The 12,902-nt window shown below is 39.9% G+C and overlaps 1 protein-coding gene across 2 annotated transcripts in view; it reads left to right on the top strand.

The window, feature by feature from the left end:
• The window catches only part of KCTD6 (potassium channel tetramerization domain containing 6), a 49,889-nt gene that overhangs the window by 1,476 nt on the left and 35,511 nt on the right, over positions 1 to 12,902 (top strand). The window contains exons 1-2 of one of the 2 annotated variants that reach the window (XM_082639573.1): positions 5,911 to 6,007; positions 11,857 to 11,939. The gene's annotated coding sequence lies outside the window, so the exon portion shown is untranslated. Of the gene's footprint in view, positions 1 to 5,910; positions 6,008 to 11,856; positions 11,940 to 12,902 lie in introns of those variants that run through there. The other variant, XM_082639574.1, reaches the window with a different exon arrangement.

Here is a 12,902-nt window from a genome sequence, read left to right as displayed (position 1 = left end):
TTCTAATTTCATTCTTTTACATGTAGCTGTCCGGTTTTCCCAGCACCACTTATTGAAGAGGCTGTCTTTTCTCCATTGCATGTTCTTGCCTCCTTTAGCAAAGATAAGGTGACCATATGTGCATGGGTTTATCTCTTGGGCTTTCTATCCTGTTCCATTGATCTATGTTTCTGTTTTTGTGCCAGTACCATACTGTCTTGATTAATGTAGCTTTGTAGTATAGTCTGAAGTCAAGGGAACCTGATTTCTCCACCTCCATTTTTCTTTCTCAAGATTGCTTTGGCTACTTGGGGTCTTTTGTGTTTCCATTACAAGTTGTGAAATTTTTTGTCTAGTTCTGTGAAAAATGCCATTGGTAGTTTGGTAGGGATTGCACTGAACCTGTAGATTGCTTTGGGTAGCATAGTCACTTTCACAATGTTGTTTCTTCCAATCCAAGAACATAGTATATCTCTCCATCTGTTGGTATCATCTTTAATTTCTTTCATCAGTGTCTTATAGTTTTCTGCATACAGGTCTTTTGTCTCCTTAGGTAGGTTTATTCCTAGGTATCTAGGTATTTATTCTTTTTGTTGCAATGGTAAAGAGGAGTGTTTCCTTTACTTCTCTTTCAGATTTTTCATCATTAGTGTATAGGAATTCAAGAGATTTCTGTGCCTTAATTTTGTATCCTGCTACTTTACCATGTTCATTGATTAGCTCTAGTAGTTTTCTGGTAGCATCTTTAGGATTTCTATGTATAGTATCATGTCATCTGCAAACAGGAACAGCTTTACTTCTTCTTTTCCAATTTGCATTCCTTTTATTTCTTTTTCTTCTCTGATTGCTGTGGCTAATACTTCCAAAACTATGTTGAATAATAGTGGTGAGAGTGGGCAACCTTGTCTTGTTCCTGATCTTAGTGGAAATGGTTTCAGTTCTTTGCTACTGAGAACAATGTTGGCTGTGGGTTTGTCATATATGGCCTTTATTATGTTGAGATAAGTTCCCTCTATGTCTACCTTCTGGAGGGTTTTTAACATAAGTGGGTGTTGCATTTTGTCGAAAGCTTTTTCTGCATCTATTGAGATTATCATATAGTTTTTATTCTTCAGTTAGTTAATATGGTGTATCACATTGATTGATTTGCATATATTGAAGAATTCTTGCATTCCACTTGATCATGGTGTATGATCCTTTTATGTGCTGTTGGATTCTGTTTGCTAGTATTTGGTTGAGGATTTTTGCATCTATGTTCATCAGTGATGTGGGCCTGTAGTTTTCTTTTTTTGTGACGTCTTTATTTGGTTTTGTTATCAGGGTGATGGTGGCCTCGTAGAATGAGTTTGGGAGTGTTCTTCCATCTTCTGTATTTTGGAAGAGTTTGAGAAGGATAGGTGTCAGCTCTTCTCTAAATGTTTGATAGAAATCACCTGTGAAGCTATCGGATCCTGGACTTTTGTTTGTTGGAAGATTTTTAATCACAGTTTCAATTTCATTACTTGTGATTGGTCTGTTTATATTTTCTATTTCTTCCTGGTTCAGTCTCAGAAGGTTGTGCTTTTCTAAGAATTTGTCCATTTCTTCCAGGTTGGCCATTTTATTGGCATAGAGTTGCTTGTAGTAATCTCTCACGATCCTTTGTATTTCTGCAGTGTCAGTTGTTACTTCTCCTTTTTCATTTCTAATTCTGTTGATGTGAGTCTTCTCCCTTTTCTCCTTGATGAGTCTGGCTAATGGTTTATCAATTTTGTTTATCTTCTCAAAGAACCAGCCTTTAGTTTTATTGACCTTTGCTATTGTTTCCTTCATTTCTTTTTCATTTATTTCTGATCTGATCTTTATGATTTCTTTCCTTCTGCTAACTTTGTTTTTTTTGTTGTTGTTCTTCTTCTTTCTCTAATTGCTTTAAGTGTAAGATTAGGTTGTTTATTTGAGATTTTTCCAGTTTCTTAAGGTAAGATTGTACTGCTATAAACTTCCCGCTTAGAACTGCTTTTGCTGCATCCCATAGGTTTTAGGTCATCGTGTTTTCATTGTCATTTGTTTCTAGGTATTTTTTGATTTCCTCTTTGATTTCTTCCGTGATCTCTTGGTTATTTAGTAGTGTATTGTTTAGCCTCCATGTGTTTTTATTTTTTACATGTTTTTTTCCAGTAATTGATATCTAGTCTCATAACATTGTGGTCAGAAAAGATACTTGATACAATTTCAATTTTCTTAAATTTACCAAGGCTTGATTTGTGACCCAAGATATGATCTATCCCAGAGAATGTTCCATGAGCACTTGAGAAGAAAGTGTATTCTGTTGCTTTTGGATGGAATGTCCTATAAATATCATTTAAGTCCATCTTGTTTAATGTGTCATTTAAAGCTTGTGTTTCCTTATTTATTTTCATTTTGGATGATCTGTCCATTGGTGAAAGTGGGGTGTTAAAGTCCCCTACTATGATTGTGTTGCTGTCGATTTCCCCTTTTATGACTGTTAGCATTTGCCTTATGTATTGAGGTGCTCCTATGTTGGGTGCATAAATATTTACAGTTGTTATATCTTCTTCTTGGATTGATCCCTTGGTCATTATGTAGTGTCCTTGTTTGTCTCTTGTAATAGTCTTTATTTTAAAGTCTGTTTTGTCTGTTATGAGAATTGCTACTCTAGCTTTCTTTTGATTTACATTTGCATGGAATATCTTTTTCCATCCCCTCACTTGCAGGCTGTATGTATCCCTAGGTCTGAAGTGGGTCTCTTGTAGACAGCATATATATGGATCTTGTTTTTGTATCCATTCAGCCAGTCTATGTCTTTTGGTTGGAGCATTTAATCCATTTACATTTAAGGTAATTATTGATATGTATGTACCTATTACTATTTTCTTAATTGTTTTGGGTTTGTTATTGTAGGTCTTTTCCTTCTCTTCTGTTTCCTGCCTAGAGAAGTTCCATTAGCATTTGTTGTAAAGCTGAATTCTCTTAGCTTTTGTTTGTCTGTACAGGTTTTAATTTCTCCATCAAATCTGAATGAGATCCTTGCTGGGGAGAGTAATCTTGGTTGTAGGTTTTTCCTTCTCATCACTTTAAATATGTCCTGCCACTCCCTTCTGGCTTGCAGAGTTTCTGCTGAAAGATCAGCTGTTAACCTTATGGGGTTAACAGCTGAATTTAATTTTTGATAGTTTGATTAATATGTCTTGGCATGTTTCTCCTTGGATTTATCCTGTATGGGACTCTCTGTGCTTCCTGGACTTGATTGACTATTTCCTTTCCCATATTAGGGAAGTTTTCAACTATCATCTCTTCAAATATTTTCTCAGTCCCTGTCTTTTTCTCTTCTTCTTCTGGGACCCCTATAATTTGAATGTTGGTGCATTTAATGTTGTCCCATAGGTCTCTGAGACTGTCCTCAATTCTTTTCAATATTTTTTCTTTATTCTTCTCTGTGGTAGTTATTTCCACTATTTTATCTTCCAGGTCACTTATCCATTCTTCTGCCTCAGTTATTCTGCTACTGATTCCTTCTAGAGAATTTTTAATTTCATTTATTGTGTTGTTCATCACTGTTTGTTTGCTCTTTAGTTCTTCTAGACCCTTGTTAAATGTTTCTTGTATTTTCTCCATTCTGTTTCCAAGATTTTGGATCATCTTTACTATCATTACTCTGAATTCTTTTTTCAGGTAGACTGCCTATTTCCTCTTCATTTGTTTGGTCTGGTGGGTTTTTACTTTCCTCCTTCATCTGCTGTGTATTTCTCTGTCTTCTCATTTTGCTTAACTTACTGTGTTTGGGGTCTCCTTTTCGCAGGCTGTAGGTTCATAGTTCCCTATGTTTTTGGTGTCTGCCCCCAGTGGGTAAGGTTGGTTCAGTGGGTTGTGTAGGCTTCCTGGTGGAGGGGACTGGTGCCTGTGTTCTGGTGTGTGAGGCTGGATGTTGTCTTTCTGGTGGGCAGGACCATGTCCAGTGGTGTGTTTTGGGGTGTCTGTGAACTTAGTATGATTTTAGGCAGACTCTCTGCCTATGGGTGGGGTTGTGTTCCTGTCTTGCTAGTTGTTTGGCATGGGGTGTGCAGCACTGGAGCTTGCTGGTCATTGAGTGGAGCTGGGTCTTAGCATTGAGATGGAGATCTCTGAGAGAGTTCTCACCTATTGATATTACGTGCGTCCGGGAGGTGTCTGGTGGTCCAATGTCCTGAACTCAGCTCTCCCCACTCATGGCTCAGGCCTGACACCCGGCTGGAGCACCAAGACCCTGTCAGCCACACAGCCAGGTATGTGGGGAGTTTCTTGCCTTTTGGGAAGTCTGAGGTTTTCTGCCACTGTTCAATAGGTGTTCTGTAGGAGTTGTTCCACATGTAGATGTTGTTTTGATGTATCTGTGGGGAGGAAAGTGATCTCCACGTCTTACTCCTCCACCATGTTGAAGCTCCTCCTCTCTGTTGGTTCTTTAGAATGTGAACAAGAGCTTTCATTTGTGCCAGGCATTGTGTTATTTAATTCCCACAAGAACCCTCTCAGGTAATTAGTGTTATTATTATGGGCTCCATTTCTCAGATGGGTAGACTGAAGCTGGGATTGGTTAAGTGAGCCAGGATTTGGCTTTAGGATTGTCTGACTCTGAAGGGTAGTCTTTTCGCACTGCTTCCTAAAGTGGAAGTTGGGGTCCCGCCTGGGAGGGATTTACAACAACCCACATTTAGAGAGAGACTTATGGGGCCAAATACCCTACTAGGGAAGCCTCTGGAAGCCTCCTCTCCTTGGTCTCATTTCGACTGGGGTGGGGCTGGGAGGTGGGGAGGGGGTGGGGGGGTCAGGTGGGACCTCTGGGGACTCCCTCAGTCCTCAGTCTTCCCCAGGACACTCCAAAAACTTCTCCGAGGGCTGCGGGCTGCTGGTCTGCAACCTCAGAATCTGGGTTTACTGTAAGGGCTCTGGGAAGCCAGTGCAGCAGGGCAGCGACTAGGTCACAGGAGTGCGTCTGGTTGCTGAGTGAGAATGAAAAGAGGGGGGTGAGCAGGGAGACCCCAGGGAGTCTTTGGCAGAGGGAGAGCTGGACTAGAGGGCAGTTTCAGCATGAAGAGGAGGGGACAGATTTGAGATCTATTTTGGACTGGAATCAATAGGATTGCCGTGAGGAAAGGGGGAGAGTGGAGGAAGATTTTGGGGGTTTTTGTTGTTGTTGGATGGGTGTGTGGGGGGGAGCCTGAGAGCAGGTGGGAGGTAAGAATCCATTCTGAATAAGCTGTATTTAGATAACTGGATCATACCCAGGTTGAATATAGAAGCTTGGAGCTAGAGGCTAGGTAGCGCTAGAGAAATAACTTTGGGCACAGCTGCATAGAGATGGCCTTTAGTCTCTGGGCCTCTGCTTCATCGTCTTTAAAATGGAGAGATAGTCTCTAAGGTATGAAGTCAAGACCTTCTGTCTCCCTCATCTGGCACCGTCATCTAGTCCCTTCAGTCTGTGGACTGAAATAAAAGCTCACAATGTGAGAGCTGTGAGTTTTGTTTTATTTGGGGATGTACTGAGGACTATAGCCCAGGAGACTGCCTCCCAGGTGGGGCTGAGGAACTGCTCTGAACAGGTAAGAGGGGAGGTCAGCACATACATGATTGTGGAGAAGGGTATGCAGTCCAGCACACATCTTGGTAGAAGGTTACTGCTAGTCATGAGTCGATATTTTAGTTAATGATTTTTAGTGCTTTTCTAAGTATAGTAAGATGCAAGAAATTGGGTTCATAAATTTTTCTCTTGAAACTATTTATGTGAAGGCCTGTTTCACCAGTTTCCTCAGAGCATAGAGTGCCTCATTGTCAGTCTCTGTCCTGAACACCTTTCAGGGTACATTGATGGTCAGAGACTGCAGTGGCTAATGACTCAATACTTGTAGAGCACGATGGTGAGCAACATTCTCTACTTGGCAGGTCCTTGGCAGGAGACCCCAGCACTTTCCAGACAGCCATGGCATCCCTGGGAAATCCCTGAATTTGAGATGTCAGCCCTCACGGATTCCTGGGTTCTACTCAGAATGAAAATGTGAGTCAGTTCTCCCACCACTCCCATCTGTCCCACCATCCAGCACTAAAAGATTTCAGGATTGGGAATTCCCTGGCAGTCCAGTGGTTAGAGCTCCACACTCCACTTCAGGGGCATGGGTTCAATCCCTGGTTGGGGAACTAAGATCCCGCAAGCCATTCAGCATGGCCAAAAAAAAAAAAAAAAAAAAAAAAAGATTTCAGGATTAAAATTACAAAGCAAAAGGAGACATCAAGGTAAGGGAACAGTGACCCAAAGAGAAGCCAGAATTCTGTTCTTTGATCTAGACAAAGGACAGAATTCTTGGGCTGTATTTACACAGAGATCCCAAAAAGCCAGGAACCCTGAGTCCATGCAGCTAGTCTGGCCAGTTTAGTCAGGAAGGCCGTGGCGACTCCAGAGGACTCAGCTGGCCTCAGGTGAGAATTTCCTTTTAAAATAATGACTGTGGACATTTCAGACACATTGAGTATCTACATCAGTATATGTGCTTTCCTTTTAAACTTTATAAATGGCCAGTTTGGAAAAGCTAGTCATAATTTTATGTTTCGGAGTAAAAAGAACAAAAGATGGAAGTGCTGAATTTTATTTTATTTTATCATTAGTTTTTTAATAAACTTATTATTTTTTTTTGATGTTTGGGTCATTGTTGCTGCGTGCGGGCTTTCTCTAGTTGCAGCGAGTGGCAGGGCTACTCTTCGTTGCGGTGCACAGACTCGTCATTGCAGTGGCTTCTCTTGTTGCGGAGCACGGGCTCTAGGTGCGCGTGCTTCAGTAGTTGTGGCATGGGGGCTTCAGTAGTTGTGGCACGTGGGCTCAGTAGTTGTGGCTCACGGGCTCTAGAGCGCAGGCTCAGTAGTTGTGGTGCACGGGCTCAGTTGCTCTGAAGCACGTGGGATCTTCCCAGACCGGGGCTTGAACCCGTGTCCCATGCATTGGCAGGCGGATTCTTAACCACTGCGCCACCAGGGAAGTACCGGAAGTGCTGAATTTTAAATCCATTATCTTTTTAAAGCCACTCTACATTTATATGCTCGCTGGATTTTACAGAAAGGGATTGGAAAGTGTAAGTTGGCAAACTAGGCCACTTTCCTCTTGGAATTAAATCTTCCCAAAGTTCCAGGAACATGTGTCCTCCAGTCTCTTTGGGTTGTCAGTCATCAGAAAGTCCTTTATCCAAAGTTTTCGATCTCCACAGGCTTGACCAATTTTTTTTTGTGGTGCGCCTTTTTTGTTTGTTTGTATTTTGTCATTGCAAGCAAGGTTTATTAAGGAGGACTTCTCGCTCCTCCATCTTTTTAGGTGTAACTTAAACACAGTAAAATGCACATTTCCACCACCCCAGAAAGTTCTCTCATGTCTCCTCTTAAGTAATTCCCCACACATCACCTCACAGGCAAACACAGATCTGGTTTCCATAGTCATATTTCTGTTGGCCTGTTTTAGAACTTGAAACATGGAGTTATACACCGTGTGCTCTTGTGTCTGGCTTATTTAGCTCAGCAAAATGTTACTGAGATTGATTCATCCATGTTAAGTATTAATAATTTACTCCTCTTTTTTTTCTCATAAATTTTTCTCTTGAGAGATCTTAAGACTCACAAGGAGAACAAAAATACAAAGAGTGTGCAACAGTTTTCATATACCTTCCATCCAGCTTTGCCCAATGGTAATATTTTATATAACCATAGTACGCTGTCAAAACCCAGAATTAACATTAGTTCAATACTATTAACTCAGGTAGACGCTTTATTCAGCTTTCACAAATTTTTGTATGCATTTGTGTGTGTGTGTGTGTAGTACTACGGAATTTTATCATACGTACAAATTCATGTAACCACCAGCACAATCAGAATAGAGAATTTTTCCATCACTACAGAGAAACTCCTTCGTGTTACCTCATAGATACACCTTCTCCAACCCCTAACTCCTGGTAACCACTAATCTCTTCTCAAACACTATAATGTGTTATTTCATGGAATCATGCAATATGTAACTCTTTGTGATTGACTATTGTCACTCAGCCTAATGCCCCAAGATCGGTGCAAGTAGTTGCATGTATCAACATTTCATTGTTTTTTATTGCTGAACAGCTGTATGGCTATATCAGTTTATCCATTCATCCACTGAAGGACTTCTGGGTTGTATTCAGTTTTAGCTATTTCCAATACAGCTCCTGTGAACATTGGTTTACAGGTTTTTGTGTGAACATAAATTTTCATTTCTTTAGATATCCAGCAGTATGATTGTATGTTAAGTGTATGTTTAACTTTTAAGAAATTGCCATACTGTTCTTCCAGAGTGGCTGTACCATTTTAGGGTCCCTCCAGCAATGTAGGAGACATCCAGTTGCTCTGGGGTCGTTGCCAGCACCTGATATTGTCAATAATTTTTATTTCAGACATTCTAATAGATGTATAGTGGTATCCCTCGTGATTTTGATTTGCATTTCCCTAATATTTAATGATGTTGAACACCTTTCTACATACTTACTTGCCATCCATCTTTGGTGAAGTGTCTGTTCAAGACTTTTGCTCATATTCTAATTAGATTGTTTTATATAGTGATAAAATATGAATAACGTAAAATTTACCAGTTTAACCATTAAAAAATAAATTTATTTTATTTTATTTTATTTATTTTGGGCTGCATTGGGTCTTCGTTGCTGAGCACGGGCTTTCTCTAGTTGAGGCGAGCGGGGCTACTCTTCGTTGAGGTACGTGGGTTTCTCTTGTTGCGGAGCACGGGCTCTAGGTGCGTAGGCTCAGTAGTTGTGGCACACGGGCTTAGTTGCTCTATGTCATGTGGGATCTTCCCGGACCAGGGCTTGAACCCGTGTCCCCTGCACTGGCAGGTGGATTCTTAACAACTGTGCCACCAGGGAAGTCCTTTAACCATTTTCAAGTGTACAGTTCAGTGGCATTAAATACTTTCACACTGCTGTTCAATTACCACCACCATCCATCTCCAGAACTTTTTCATTTTCCCAAAAGGAGACTCCCTATCCCACTTCTGAGCAAAATATCTTTTATAATTTTTTCATATTTTATTCCAATATATCCATATACACTTTGTTTTATATTTTAGTTTAAATTTCAAACATGTTTTGAATAGGAAATTCATCCCATTGCAGGAAAAAAAATTCAAGTAGTTCAGAAAGGTACGAAGTAATCGTCCTTCCTGCTCCTGAACCTCAGTTACGCTGCCTCCGCCCCCTGCCTTCTCATTTCTTCTGTCTGTTTACAGAGAACGGCTATTTATGTATAAGCTCTTTCTTTACACAAATGTTAGGTTTTTAAAAATATTGTTTTAATGAGCATATAGTTAAATTAAGTGTGTGTGTGTGTGTGTGTGTGTGTGTGTGTTTCTAAGCTGGTATAGATTTGGGTAATGACAGCCACAATCAGCATACACAATGGCTCTATGACCCCCAAAACTCCCCCTGGCCATCCTTGTGACACCACACCCTCCATCCCTAATGCCTGACATCCCCTAATCTGTATCTCTGTTGCCACACTATTGCCTTTTCCAGAATGTTATATAAATGCAATCACACAGTATGTAACTTTTTGAGACTGGCTTCTTTCACTCAACACAATGCCTTTGGGATTCATCTGTGTTGTCACATGTATGGATAGTCCATTCTTTTTTATTGCGAGTAGTATTCTGTTTTATGCACGCACCACAGTTTGTTCATCTGTTTACCTGTTAAAGGACATTTTGGTTGTTTCCAGTTTTTGGTGATGATGAATAGAGTTAATATAAAATTTTTGTGCAGAATTTTGTATGAACATCCATTCTTATTTCTCTATCATGCGATATTGGGATTGCTGGGTCATATGCAAGTGTATATTTAACTTCTAAGAGACTGTCAAACTGTTTTCTTGGAGTACCATTTTGTATTCTCAACAACAGTGTATGAGAGTCCCAGTTGTTCCACATCCTCACCAGCTCTTGATGTTATAATTTGTTTGTTTTTGTTTTTTGCCTTTCTAATGGGTGTGCAGTGATATCTCATCATGGTTTTGATTTTCATTTCCCTAATGGCTAATGATGTTAAGTATCTCTTCGTTTGCTTATTGGCCATTTGTATATCATCTTTGGTAAAATGTCTGTTTAAGTCTTTGCCCATTTTTTCTTGGGTTGTTTGTTTTCTTAAGGTTGAGTTTTATATATGTGTGTGTGTGTGTGTGTGTGTGTGTGTATGTGTATATTCTGGATATAAGCCCTACGTTGAATATGCGATTTGCAAATACAGTCATCCCTTGGTATGTGCGAGGGGATTGTTTCCAGAACCTCTGCCATCCTGAGGTTACCTAAATTTGTGAATGCTCAAGTCCCTTATAGTAATGAGATAGGCTAGGACCTGGGATCTGGGACCCTCTACTGGAGTGCTTGCACCTGGACAAACGTCTCCTTTGGCAATAAAATACAAAGAAAGTATAAGGGACTAAAAATAACCGCATGCATGTGTGCAGTTGGGGCAAAGTGTGAACAACAAGGTGCATAAAGACCAAAACCCAACTGCCACTTCTGAGGTGCCCAGAGCAAAAGCAGGGTACCCTGATGGTCCCTGCACACAGCACCACCCAGGGGGTGGGCAGAGCATCTAAGCCCGCTCGCCTCTAGCCTCACCCCATTTAAGGAAGCAGCTCGCCACCCGCCTCGGGGAGTGAGCAAGGGTAGCTCTGACTTGTTCTCACTCCCTCGTGCTGCAGCCCGAGTCCCAGTACAGCCTTGCCCGAATTCCTTGTCCTGCCTCTTATCAATTTCTAACAGTAGGACCTCTGACACTGTCCTCTGTTGGTTGAATCTGCAGGTGTGGAATCTGCGGATACTGAGGGCCCACTGTATTTTCTCCCAGTCTGTGACATATCTCTTCATTCTTTCAACACTGTCTTTCAGAGAAAAGGTTTAAATTTTGATGAAATTCAATTTACCAAAATTTTCTTTTATGGTTCATGTTTTGGTGTCATGTCTAAGAACTCTGCCTAACACCAGGTTGTAAAGCTTTTCTTTAATGTTTTTCTACTACTGTTTTATAGTTTTACATTTAGCTCTATGGTCCATTTTGAGTTAATTTTTGTATAAGGTGTGAGGTTTAGGTCCAGAGTTTTTTTACATGTGGAAGTCCAGTTGTTTAAACACTGTTTGGTAGAAAGACCATCTTTCATCCATTGAATTGCCTTTGCACCTTTGTGCAAAAATCAGTGGGTTGTTTTGAGTGGTTTCTGGTTTTGGACTCTGTTCTGTTTCATTGATCTCTGTGTCTATCCCTTTTTCAGTATTACACTGTCTTATTTACTGCAGCTGTACAGTAATTTTTTAAATCAAGTAATGTGAGTCTTCCAGCATTTCCTTTTCAAAATTGTTTTACAATCAGCTTAACTGCAGCTACAAATAAAAAATCTTGATAGAATTTTGATTGGAATAGTTTTGAATCTATAGAACATTTTGGAAAGAACTGGTATCCCATTTACTTCAGTCTTCTTTGATTTTTTTCATCAGGCTTTTGTAGTTTTCAGTATACAGATCTTGCACATAGTTTATTAGATTTATGCCTAAGATTTTCTGTCCTTTTTAGGCTATTGTAAATGTTATGTTTTAAAAATTTTGGTTTCTGGTAGTTTACTGATAGTTTACAGAAATGCAGTTGATTTTCAGGTGTTGACATAATGTCCTGCAACCTTGCTAAACTCATTTGTTATTTCTAGAAGATTTCTTTGTAGATTCCATGGGATTGTCTGCTTGGACAATTATGTTGTCTGTGAAAGAGATAATTTTATTTCTATCTTTCTAATATTTATGTCTTTTGTTTCTTTTTCTTGCCTTTTTTGCTGGCCTTCTAGTATCCATGTTGAATAGGAGTGGTGAGAAGGAGCATCTTCGCTTTGTTCCCCATCTTAGAGGAAAAGCATTCAATCTTTTACCAGTAAGTGTGATGTTTGTTTTAATTTTTTTGTAGAGATCCTTATTCAGGTGAAGGAAGTTCCTTTTGTTTCTAATTTACTGAGTTCTTTTATCCTAAATGGCCATTGAATTTTGTTACATGCCTTTTCTGCATCAATTTATATGATCATTTGATTTTTCTTCTTTAGTTTGTTAACATTGTGGATTACATTGATTGATTTTTAAAAAATATTTATTTATTATTTATTTTATTTTTAGTTTGCCTGCGTCGGGTCTTAGTTGTGGCACCCGGGATCTTCGTTGTGGCACGCAGTATCTTTAGTCGTGGCGTGCGGGCTTCCTAGTTGTGGCATGCATGCGGGACCAAGTTCCCTGGCCAGGGATCGAACCTGGGCCCCCTGCATTGGGAGTGCGGAGACTTACCTACTGGACCACCACGGAAGTCCCTACATTGATTGATTTTTAAATATTGAACCAATATTGCATTTCTGGTATACACCCTGCTTGGTCACGGTGGGATATATGTACGTACATATACACATACGCACACACATCTATATTGCTGGATTTTGATTTGCTAATTTTTGTTGAGGAGATTTCTATGTTTATGAAAGATAATTGGTCTATAGTTTTCTTCTGTTGTCTGATTTTGGTATCAGGGTAATGGTGGCCTCAAAATGAGTTGGGAAGTGTTCCCTCCTCTTCTGTTTTCTGAACGAGGTTGTGTAGAATTGGTTTTATTTCTTCTTTAAATGTTTGGTAGAATTTATATTTGAAAACGTCCAGAGGTTTCTTTTTTATGGAGTTTTTTTTTATATAAGATTTTTTTTTCAATTTAATCATTCAACAATTTAAATATATATATATATTTATTTATGGCTGCTTCAGGTCTTAGTTGCAGCACACAGGATCTTTCGTTGCGGCACGCAGGCTTCTCTCTAGTTGCAGTGCGTGGGCTCTGTATTTGCAGCACACAGGCTCTCTA

The sequence above is a fragment of the Mesoplodon mirus genome (assembly GCF_964341445.2).
Source record: "Mesoplodon mirus genome assembly, chromosome: 12".
Lineage (NCBI taxonomy): Eukaryota > Metazoa > Chordata > Mammalia > Artiodactyla > Ziphiidae > Mesoplodon > Mesoplodon mirus.
This window is presented reverse-complemented; position numbering and strand designations above follow the sequence as displayed.